The 8870-nt window shown below is 29.5% G+C and overlaps 1 long non-coding RNA gene across 1 annotated transcript; it reads left to right on the forward strand.

Annotated features, from left to right (window-relative positions):
- The first annotated feature begins 482 nt into the window (after positions 1–482).
- Positions 483–3968, forward strand: LOC135266574 (uncharacterized). Its single transcript, XR_010334696.1, has 4 exons — positions 483–1240; positions 1309–1590; positions 1642–2861; positions 3858–3968. It is a non-coding gene; the product is annotated as an uncharacterized LOC135266574 (long non-coding RNA).
- Positions 3969–8870: the final 4902 nt, after the last annotated feature.

Raw genomic sequence — 8870 nt, forward strand, 5'->3', positions numbered from 1 at the left:
GTGTTAAATAAAACACCATTGAATAATGAAAAATGAAATACAATTTTAATCTACAGTTAAATTAGTTAATTAATAAAGGTTAATGTTAATTATTGTAATGTGTCATATTGATTCTTGAAGGAAGAAACAGTAACAGCTGCAACAACGTTATCAGGCAAGCCATTCCATATATCAAATGCACGATTTGTCAAATAATTCTTTCTAACGGTAGTCTTAAATGGTTCTTTTTTCAGCTTATAAGAATGACCTCTAAGTCTGTCATGATATTGAATTTGCAAGAAATTGCGTGTTACTCCAGGAAATAAACCATGAGTAAGCCGAAAAATTTGAATTGCATCTGCCCTGTTTTGACGAGCACGTAGATCTGGTATTTTGAGTATTTCAAGACGTTGTTCATATGAAACTTGTCTTAAACAGTGTGTCCATCTAGTTACCAGGTGCTGAGTTCTTTCCAGCAAATCAATATCCTTTAACAAATAAGGTCTCCAGACTGGAATGGCAAATTCCAAATGCGGCCTTATGTAAGTGATGTACACCTTTGAAATAAAACTGACTGAAGGATTTGGAAAAACATGCTTTAGCAAATAAAACATTTTACGCGCTCGACCCACTGATGCTAGACATTGCTCTGACCATCCTAACTTATCATTTACAATGACCCCTAGATCTTTGGTTGAGGTTTTTACACTCAGGAGTGTGCCATTTATATGGTAAAGGTACTTTGGGTTGTTGTGGCCACACTGAAGTACACAGCATTTTGCAATATTTAGTGGTATTTGCCACTTCTCGCTCCATTGGAAGATTAAATTAAGTTGGTCTTGCAAGTCCGTGACAAGTGGGTTAGCAAATAACTTAATATCATCCGCATATGCTGAATAGCTGTCCAGTGAAAACAATAAATCTGCTGTATATAACAAGAATAAAATTGGTCCAAGAACTGATCCCTGTGGGACCCCACTTAATACTGGTTTAGAGTACGAAAATTTACCACAGACTTTTACACAATAGTTTCGATTTGATAGAAACGCTCGGATCCAATCAAGCAAATTTCCTGTTACACCATAGGACTCCAGTTTTGCTAACAAGAGATTGTGAGGGACTTTATCAAAGGCTTTACTAAAATCAAGGTAAATTATGTCTACAGGTTGGTTAGTGTCTAACATTTTTGTCCATAGATTTGTGCAGGATAGCAAATTTGTGACAACTGACCTACCTGGTAAAAAGCCGTGCTGATGCTCAGGTATTAAATTATTTTTTCTCATGTAAGTTAATAGTTCCTTGACTATAACTTTTTCCATAATTTTACAGCATGTCGACGTGAGACTTACAGGTCTATAGTTAGCAGGATCAAGTTTATCTCCTGACTTGTACAAAGGCGTGATTGTTGCTTGCAACCACTCGTAGGGCAAAGTGCCTTGTAAGAATGATTTTGTCATCATTTTGGCAAGTGGGCCCGACAACGAAGCAGCACAAGTTCTCAGGAGTTTGGGAGGTATCTGATCCGGACCTGGAGCTGTATTTAATTTAATGGCACAGAGTTGGCTTTTTACCAGATCCGGAGTAAAATTAATATAAGACAACCCACTAAATGTACTTGTAGGCATAAATGACGGTATATTATTATTAATGTTTAAATTATAGGTAGCAGCAAAACTGTCCGCTAAAGTGTTTGCAGTTTCTGTATGATCGGAGCAGAGTAGACCTGAAGCATTTCGTACTAAAGGGACCGACACACGACTAGAGATAAATTTACGTACATGGGAATAAAATAGTTTTGGTTTATTTAATATAGAATTTTCATAATTACACCTGGCTATTTGTAAATCAGATTTTAGTTGGTTAGAAAATCTTTTATAAGCAGAAAAATTATCTTCAGTAGGCTTCCTTTTAAATTTTTTCCATAATTTAGCTTTGTATTTTATTTTGTCAAGCATGTGTTGATTTATCCACGGTTTATCTTTTCTCAGTCGGTTTGTAAACAGTCTGGAATTTGTTGTAATGCAAGTTTGTAAAATCGATTTAAAATGTTTCCATTGTTCTTCCGCATTTAGTGAATCTAAACCATTCCAGTCGTAAGTCAAGAGACTTTCGTCTATGCGAGTGTAGTCAACAATTGATGTTGTTTTAATTCTTGCATTTGGCTCTGAATATATCATAATTTGTAACTCAATTTCGATTTTTGAATGATCAGATGTACCTACAGGATTCGAAACGTTTAAAGACGATACAAGGTTAACGTCAGACAAAATTACCAAATCAAGTAATGAAGGACGTTGTTGGGATCTAAATCGTGTAGGTTCAGTGACTATTTGTGACAAATTATTCTCCAAGAGCAATTCAGAAAATTGTTTTTCGATGATTGTTTGACCTGTTGTGTTTTTAGCAGACCAGTCTATACATGGAAAATTGAAATCTCCCATGATAATTAAGTTAGGATACTGATTAATAGTTGATTGTATGGTATTAAATAGATTTTTATCATTTTCGTGATTGTTAAAAGACGCTCCTGTTGGTGGTCTGTAAATACATGCTATAACAAAGGTTTGTTCATTTCCTTCAAATTTTAACCATAGAGAATCATAAGGTTTAACAGATATGCAAATTTGAGTAATTTTAAAAAAAATTGAAATTTTAATTTTATCTACATAAAAACACACACCGCCACCTTTTTGAGATAGGCGATCATCTCTGTAAATAGAGTAATTTTCAATGTGTACAGCATCATCAGAGATAGACGGATTAAGCCAAGTCTCCGTGAGTGCGATAATAGAAGGTCTAAATTCAGTTACTTCTAATAACAAATCATTAAATTTTGAAGATAAAGATGCGATATTCGTATACAGAAGAGCCATTGAACAAGGGTAAATATTTAGTTTTTTTGATGTGAAATAATTTTTGGTACGTGGTTAACGTATTTAATTGTCAAGTCCTTTTCGCCAACATCAAGTCTTCGCTTTAATTCATCACGCAAATTGTTTAAATGCTTTTGTTGACCCGGGGTTTTATCATCACTAATAGTAATGTGAGCAAATTGTGGGTGCTGCAGCAAAGACGATTTTTTCTTCAAGCATAGACGTGCCATTTGTTGAGTTTTAAATTGCAATTTTAATAAGCGAGGTTTATCACCGACGGTTTTTCCTACGCGAAAAACATTTTCCGGACCAATCACAAGTGATGGATCAATGACCTCGAGGACATCATTTACCACATCCACGTCTTGTTTATTAGCGACAGGTTTAACATTGTACATAATAACATTGCACGCACGAGCCGACCTGTCCACAGATTCGGCGATAATTTCTTCGCGGTTTATAGCTTGAGACGTATTGTTATTAATAATAAGAGATTCGAGTTTGCTAAGACGCTCATCAAATGATGTTTTTATGTCATTTACGAGTTTTTTAATTTCTGAAATTGCTGTGATAGTTACGTTGCATCTATTACAAAACAGTTTGATATTTGGAGAGCGAGACTGAGAAATAAAGGCGATTTCATTTTCGCTTATTTTGAGGCAACGACAGTGAATATTTAGCGAACAGCCGTCACACACCACGATAGGTGTATCACGACTTACGCTTTTAAAACAGTGGCAGCAATTAAATTCAGCCATTAAATTTAGTGATTTAAACTGAAATTAATGAAATTAATGTAGACAAAATTTGGACACCAGACGCTCACTCTGCGACAGAGCGATAAATACTAAATTTTCACTGCGCCGCGCCGCCGCGATACCAGCTGCTGCTGCTATAGAGGGGCGAGCGCTATCTTATACTGCCGCGATAAGATATAATTATGCGTATCTAATGACGGATATTAACGAATTAAACAAGAATAACTTACCGAAATCGCAAAAATAGTAATTTCCAGAGGAAACAACAACAACCACATACACCCAGATATCAAATTCAACAATCAACACCAAGAATCAACCACTGAAAATGAATCCCAAAGGCAAGAGCACGCAGAGACACGACTCTCACTTGCTCACTCAAAGTGTTCGCCTTTTAAAAACGATTCATGCCACAGTTTGGATAAAAACCAATTATTTTCGTTAATTCATTGTTACAAACATGAAACCTTACATCAAAGTAACTGAAAACCCCTTATTCAGGTACAGAAATTCGAATTACGTTTCAGTCTGAACAAAAACTGCTTACTTTAGACGATTTAGTCTTGACGAGAACTGTTAATTTCAAACGATTCTATGCTTTGAAACCAGTATACTTTCACTGAACAGAGGCAAAACGTCTGATTTCGCCTTTAAAAAACGATTTATGTCACAGTTTGGATTAAAACCAATGATTTTCGTTTATTCATTGTTACAAACAAGAAACCTTACATCAAAGAAACTGAAAACCTCTTATTCAGGCCCAGAAAATCAAATTACGTTTCAGTCTGGACACAAATTGCTTATTTTAGACGATTCTTTCTTTTGAACACGAAAACTTACATTAAAAAGATTAAAAACGTCTTATTCTGGCTCAAAACTGCAAATTATGTATTACTTTGGATAAAAGCAGTTTATCCTGATTACTCCTTTGCTTAGAATAGAGCAAACTTGTATAAAACTTAATGAAAACTTTAAATTTCGTCTCAAAGAAATAATTTACGTTATAGTTTTGACCAGAACTGTTAATTTCAAACGATTTTATGCCCCCAAACGAGAAAACTTTCACTAAACAGATGCCAAACGTCTTAGTTCGTTTTATAAAAACGACATGTTACAGTTTAAACAAAAAAATTATTTTCGTTGTTGTGTCAAAATAATTTATTTCGAATGATTCAATGGAGCGAAACGAGTAAACTTTTATAGGACAGATGCAAAATACCATATTACCACATAAATCGTTATTTTAAAGCAAAGTATTAGCTTTTGCACTTGTTCAATTAAAGTTTGCTTACTTCGAAATATGTAGTCGTCCGAAATAATTTTTTTTTGTCAAAACTATAACGTAATTTGTTCTTTTGAGCTTGAATATAGAGTTTTCATTACGTTTCATAGTAGTTTACTCTACTCTAAGCATAGAATCAAACAGAGTAATCCGCTTTTGTTAAAACTGATACATAATTTGCTCTTATTTTTGAGAATAAGACATTTTCAATATGTTTGATAAAATTTTTCTTGTTTATAGCAAGGAATCGTTTAAAATAAGCTGTATTTGCCTAAACTGATACGTAATTCGATATTTGTGCATGGATACGATGTTTTCAGTTTCTTTGACGTGAAATTTCTTGTTGCAAAAGGTAATAATTTGCTTTAAAACATCGCTTTATATTGTAATATGTGGTTTTGCATCTGCCCCATAAAAGTTCATTAGTTTCGAATCATAAAATCGTTTGAAATAAACAGTGCTGGTCAAAACTATAACGTAAATTATTTCTTTGAGACGAAATTTAAAGTTTTTATTAAGTTTTATACAAGTTTACTCTATTCTAAGTAAAGGAGTAATCAGGATAAATTGCTTTTATCTAGAGTAATATATAATTTGCAGTTTTCAGCCAGAATAAGACGTTTTTAATCTTTTTAATGTAAGTTTTTGTATTCAAAACAAAGGATCGTCTAAAGTAAGCAGTTTTTGTTCAGACTGAAACGTAATTCGAATTTCTGTACCTGAATAAGGGGTTTTCAGTTACTTTGATGTAAGGTTTCATGTTTGTAACAATGAATTAACGAAAATAATTGGTTTTTATTCAAACTGTGGCATGAATCGTTTTTAAAAGGCGAAATAAGATGTTTTTCCTCTGTACAGTGAAAGTTTACTCGTTTCAAAGCATAGAACCGTTTGAAATTAACAGCACTCGTTAAGACTATAACGCAAATCTTTTGTTTTCTGCTAAAATAAGACGTTTTTAGTCAGTTTGATATAAGCTTTCTTGTTCAAAGCAAAATATTGTCGAAAATCAACCGTTTTTGTCTAAACTGAAACAAAATTCGGTGGTTTGTGTCCGAATACAAAGTTTTCAGATTCTTTAATGTTAGGTTTGCTGCTTCTAACAAAGAATCAACGAAAACATTTTGTTTTAATACAAACTGCAATATAAAATGTCTTTATAGGACAAAACATGATGTTTGGCATCTGTTTATTAAAAATTTACTCGTTTGGAAGCATAGAATCATTCCAAATAAGCTATTCTCGTCGAAACTATAATGTAATTAGTATTTTGTGCTAGAATACAGCGTTTTTGTTAGATTTATTAACAATTTTGTCTATTTTAAGCAATGAAACGAATAGGATTAGCTGCCTTTATCCAAAGTGATACATAAATTGCTCTTTTATGCCAGATTAATACGTTTTTAGTCTGTTCGATGTAAGTTTTCTTGTTCAAAGCAAAAGATCGTCTAAAGTAAGCCGTTTTTGTTTGAACTGATGAACAATTCAGACTGAGAGTCAACAAAAATAATTTGTTTTAATCCAAACTGATAATTTTTGACCCTATAAGAGTCCTATAAGGGTCCGAGATACGCCGTTCTCGTCAAGTCTATAACGTAATTCGTTTTTTTGTGTCAGAATACGACGTTTTCTGTCTGTTTAATATAAGTTTTTAATAATAATAATAATAATAATAACAATAATAATAATAATAATAATAATAACAATAATAATAATAATAATAATAATAATAATAATAATAATAATAATAATAATAATAATAATAATAATAAAAATAATAGAAATAAAAGTAAGCTTAGTTTTCTAAGCAAAAATGAAGCTTATTTTGTGTGTTATATGAGCGCTTTCTCATTTCTATGCAAGAAATCATCTGTGATCTGTATTTTTAGGCAAGAAATTGTCTAAAATTAATAACTCATTTTAAAACTGGTATAAAAACATTTACTATACAAAAGTTAATAATAATAATAATATTAATAATAATAATAATAATAATAATAATAATAATAATAATAATAATAATAATAATAATAATAATAATAATAATAGTAATAATAATAATAATAATAATAGTAATAATAATAATAATAATAATAATAATAATAATAATAATAATGATAATAATACTTATAATAATGAATTTCTTTCTAAATTAAAGCTTAGTTTTTCTAAGCAAAAATGATGCTTATTTTGTGTGTTATATGAGCGTTTTCTCATTTCTATGCAAGAGATCATCTGTGATCTGTGTTTTTAGGCAAGAAGTTGAATAAAATTAATAACTCATTTTAAAACTGGTATAAAAACATTTACTATACAAAAGTTAATAATAATAATAATGATAATAATAATAATAATAATAATAATAATAATAATAATAATAATAATAATAATAATAATAGTAATAAAAGAAACAATAATAATAATAATAATAATAATAATAATAATAATAATAATAATGATAATAATACTTATAATAATAAATTTCTTTCTAAATTAAAGCTTAGTTTTTCTAAGCAAAAATGATGCTTATTTTGTGTTATCTGAGCGTTTTCTCATTTCTATGCAAGAGATCATCTGTGATCTGTGTTTTTAGGCAAGAAATTGTCTAAAATTAATAACTCATTTTAAAACTGGTATAAAAACATTTACTATACAAAAGTTATAATCGGTCTTTAATAATAATAATATTAATAATAATAATAATAATAATAATAATAATAATAATAATAATAATAATAATAATAATAATAATAATAATAATAATAGTAATAATAATAATAAAAATAATAGTAGTAGTAAAAGTAAGCTTAGTTTTCTAAGCCAAAATGAAGCTTATTTTGTGTTATATGAGCGTTTTCTCATTTCTATGCAAAAGATCATGTGTGATCTGTGTTTTAAGTTGTGTCAGAATACGACGTTTTCTGTCTGTTTAATATAAGTTTTTAATAATAATAATAATAATAATAATAATAATAATAATAAAAATAATAATAATAATAATAATAATAATAATAATAATAATAATAATAATAATAATAATAATAATAATAATAACAATATTAATAATAATAATAATAATAATAATAATAGTAATAGTAACAAAAGTAATAATAATAATAATACTTTTAAAAAGGAAAAATGGAGCTTATTTTGTGTGTTACATGAGCGTTTTCTCATTTTTATGCAAAAGATCATGTGTGATCTGTGTTTTTAGGCAATCTAAGCCATTTTATAGTTTTTAATATTTAACAAAAATTTGCTTTAAAATAAAATGTTTGAAAAACCGAAATTAAACTAAATTAATTGTGTCTAACACTTTAGTAGAGGAAAAAGGAGGAGACATAAAAGTCACTAAAGTCTTAAAGTTGTCTTTAGTCGTCATATATAATAACAATAACATTTATAATAACAATACTAATAGTACTAAATTTGCTTATATGCAAGCGCTTAATTAAGGTACCAGTTTTTTTGTTTTTTGCCTATATCTCGAAAACAGTTACTCCTATCAATTTTTACTTTTTCACCAAAATTAAAGGTGATAAAATTTCCTACAAAATAGTTATTTGCATTTTTCATGTAGAACTAACCATAAGCGAGATATAAGTTTGAAAATAATTATTAATTAAAAAAAAGTGTTTTAACAGAAAATGTCTTGTGATTTAAAATACACTTAATTTGTTGGGTCCAATACTTTATTAGAAGAAAAAGGAGGTGACATAAAAGTCACTGAAGTCTTCAGAGTCGTTTTTAAATGGTGCATTTTTGACTTCGTCTCAAACATTGAAAATTGAATTACATTTTTGTTCAGTAACAGTTACAGTTTTCTTATTGGTTTTTTGCTTATATCTCGAAAACAGTTACTTCTATCAAATTTTATCTTTCTTTCAAAATTAAAGCTGATAAAATTTCCAACAAAAGAGTTATTTACATTTTTCTTGTAGGACCAAGCATAAACGAGTTATAGAGTTGGATATAAAT

Source organism: Tribolium castaneum, chromosome 6, assembly GCF_031307605.1.
Source record: "Tribolium castaneum strain GA2 chromosome 6, icTriCast1.1, whole genome shotgun sequence".
Lineage (NCBI taxonomy): Eukaryota > Metazoa > Arthropoda > Insecta > Coleoptera > Tenebrionidae > Tribolium > Tribolium castaneum.